The 3,694-nt window shown below is 31.8% G+C and overlaps 1 long non-coding RNA gene across 1 annotated transcript; it reads right to left on the bottom strand.

The window, feature by feature from the left end:
- Positions 1–218: 218 nt before the first annotated feature.
- Positions 219–2,431, bottom strand: LOC127433156 (uncharacterized). Its single transcript, XR_007895857.1, has 3 exons — positions 2,275–2,431; positions 2,056–2,116; positions 219–1,034 (listed from the first exon to the last, which is right to left on the bottom strand). It is a non-coding gene; the product is annotated as an uncharacterized LOC127433156 (long non-coding RNA).
- Between the last annotated feature and the right edge of the window lie 1,263 nt (positions 2,432–3,694).

Genomic DNA, 3,694 nt, shown 5'->3' with positions numbered 1-3,694 from the left:
GATGTTAAATACTATTTTTGACCTGAATAAAGCCAGTTATTTTAGACATAATTAGTGTAAACTCTTTTCAAGCTTGAAGCTCTCTGTAGCTTAAGAAAACTTCTAAGTAAAAACATGTAAATTGGTAAATTTGTTGTAGCTCTTTTTAATGCCATATGATGGTGCTGTTATTCTAACTTACGTTTTTTTTTTTATCTAAGCAGAAGGACAAAACCCAATGAATTATTACAATTTATTGAACCTTTCCATTTATATTCATATATATGTTTTACATATAGCCTAGATACGTGCATTGTTGAATTAGACTGATAGGAAAAAGTGGACAGTTACATTGGTATAACATAGGCGTTTTCATATTTCTTATACTCTTCGTAGCGTAATCATGAAGTAATTTTAAATAGATAACAGAGAATTTATATTAGTATGAAGACCTTCATTACACACCAGTTTAACTGCCTTCTGTATAACACTTAATGAGATTTAATAATAATAAAAAAATATTAATAAAATGTTCTCTTTCTCCCTTCACTCAATACAATGGGGATACTTTGTAGCAAAAATAAACAACTGGCTGCTTCCCTCCACTGCAAAAGGTGCAACAATAAGCAACAATCAATATTAATATTACACATTCATGAGATTTTGTAAAGGTGCATAAAAAGACCATTCAAAAGTAACATTTAGTTATCTCCTCTTCTTTCAGTAGTCTTAGAACTGGTCACATCTACAGTAACACACTTTGTGATGATTTCTGTTGGGATGATTGGTGGGTTTGTTGGCACATGAGTCACAGGTTGATTTGTTATGATTGGTGGAGCAATGGTGCTTGGTACAGCTGTGGTATTTTCCTCTGAAGATTCAGATTTACTGGATTTAGACTCATTTGATTCAGAACTCCCATCTGAATCAGAATGTGAATCACTCTCATCCCTGGATGAATCACTTTCTTCTGAACTGGAGCTTGACTGAACAGAGTCGGATGAATCAAACCCTCTGTAAGGCCTTTTACCGCTGCCGTTGCTGCGCAACAAAAACTGAGGATATAAATAATTTAGTAAATAAAATCATCATTGACAATATTACTGCATGTACTTAATATTACTGCATGTACTTAGAAATGAATAGTGTTTAGTCAGATATAACTAAGATACACTTAAAGGTGCACTCAGCAACTTTTTTGTTAGTGTCATCTTGGAGTTACAGTGACACCTAGCGGCGTGGATGCAGCATCATTCAAAATCAATAGTTTTTAGTTACAGATGCCTTTGTAGAAATTCACTATTCACAGTCAGCCAAGATTAATTTAATCCAACAGTAAAAGTGTCCAATAGCAGGGCGGTTCCTGGGATAAGGCTAGTAGTATTCAGCTGGTCATGTGATTCTAACATGGCTGCCCCCATGTGGGGGACCCTTTCCATGTAGAATAAAACAGCTTTTATAAGGTTACTGATATGATTGGAGTCTTCATCTCATGTGAGTGGTCATGATTTTATACATATGTTTCAAAATTAAAATTCATTTCTTTAGGAGTAAAACTCCTCATTTTTTAATGAGAAAAAAATTACTGAGTGCACCTTTAACTCATAGTTACAGTGCTTTAAATATCAATGAGTACAGTTCATATACGCTATAAAAGCGATATAATTTGGACATTTAGAAATTAAGGGAATTTGATTATTAAGAAATAGGCAGACATGTCTCTCTGAATCAGAAATAAGCTGCAAATAAATGGTATAAATTAATAAACAAAATCTGCATTAGATTTATCTATGTTTTACATTGAAATACACTGAATCATAAGGAGTCAAGAATCATGAAGTGTTTCGTTTAGTATTACCAATAAGAGAATAACAACAAAATGAGCAGTCAGAGATCACAATGCTTATAAACTATTGTCATAGTGAATGAAATATCAAGGAATACTGTTTATGATAGCAAGAGTTAACGAAATGAAAAGACAGACTGTGTGTGAGAGAGAATTAAAACATATTTGACTGCACCCTTGATTATAGCTGAAGAAAACAAGATGTTCCCAAAAAAACAAAAAAAACTTACTGGTCTTGATAAGACTGATGCAATGAATAGCATCAGTATCATCGCCTGCAATGACTTCATCCTACAAACAAGAGAGAAACAATGGTTAAAGTATGAATACTGTGTATCTCACACAGTCTAACACTTTGACTTGTTTGTATCTGTTGATTATTTAACTAACAATAATAAATCCTTTAGCAAGATTAAAAATGAAAGCCATGAATACATTAAATGAGTTACCTTGTGCAGTTGTTCTTGTCCAGCTATTGTAATATTACAGTCTGTCTTTTCCCCACCATATGTGGTACTGTGGCTTAAATACTGAACACTTGTGAGTAAACCAGGGCTTGGTCCAGTGAATTCTCACAAAGATGTTAACATTAAAAGAGGTAAACATTTGTGCAACATCCGGGTCTCTACCAAATTCTTGCAAAATGCCTTGCAAAATGCTGTGTTAGTAATCCAAACAAGAGTGTAAATCATGCAATTCCACTACCCATACGCATTGTTTAGATGAACCCACACTGTCTGCTACTTGTTTTTTGCTACAAGAGGAATGCAGAACTCTATATACACAACCAGTCAAAACTTATGAAACACTTGACTGAAATGTTTGTCATGATCGTAAAAATCTTTTGATCTGAAGGCGTATGATTAAATGTTTGAAATTAGTTTTGTAGACAAAAATATAATTGTGCCAACATATTAATTTATTTCATTATAAAACTAAAATTTAATAAAAATAAAAAAAAGTTTTTGAAATGGATGACTTGGACCAAATAATAAAGAAAAGCAGCCAGTAAGTGCCCAACATAGATGGGAACTCCTTCAATACTGTTTAAAAAGCATCCCAGGGTGATACCTCAAGAAGTTGGTTGAGAAAATGTCAAGAGTACATTTCTGAAAATTCTAGGCAAAGGGTGAGTACTTTGAAGATGCTAAAATATAACACAATTTTGATTTATTTTGGATTTTGTTTAGTCACAACATAATTCCCATAGTTCCATTTATGTTATTCCATAGTTTTGATGACTTTACTATTATTCTAAAATGTGGAAAAAAATTATAATAAAGAATGAGTAAGTGTTTCAATACTTTTGACGGGTAGTGTATCTCACAACTCAACTGCTTACTTCTAAAAATGTTTAATTAAATGAGCATTTAAATAAATTGCTGATGGTATACATTTATATGAACTGATGTGATAATTTACTGTAAATTCAAGTATGAAAGTATAAAATACAGTATAAAACCTGATAAGTAGGCTACATGGGCCTAAAAAGTTCAGCAGTGTTTCTCAACTAGTGAGTTGTGACCCAGGTCTGTTCTAAAACGGTCGCAGCCGACAGAGAAAAAAAATGCCAAATGCAAATATATATATATATATATATATATATATATATATATATATATATCATTTAAAAAAGAAATTTAATGAAAGCACAAATAATAAAAAAATTGTTTTTATTATTTAATAAAAAAAATAAAAAAAATGATGTTAGTGTCTGCTTACATTATTTTTTTACATTGTTTTTAATTGTCAATTTTCCTATGCAGCCAAGGTCATGCTAATAATTTTGCATATTGTTGGGCATATGCAGTTCATGTTAATATTAATACATTTCCCTGGTTGATTTTAAGGACATTTTTGTGTATGACA

Source organism: Myxocyprinus asiaticus, chromosome 43 (genome assembly GCF_019703515.2).
Source record: "Myxocyprinus asiaticus isolate MX2 ecotype Aquarium Trade chromosome 43, UBuf_Myxa_2, whole genome shotgun sequence".
Classification (NCBI taxonomy): domain Eukaryota; kingdom Metazoa; phylum Chordata; class Actinopteri; order Cypriniformes; family Catostomidae; genus Myxocyprinus; species Myxocyprinus asiaticus.
The sequence above is the reverse complement of the archived record's forward strand: the minus strand, read 5'-3'. Positions and strand labels throughout refer to the sequence as shown.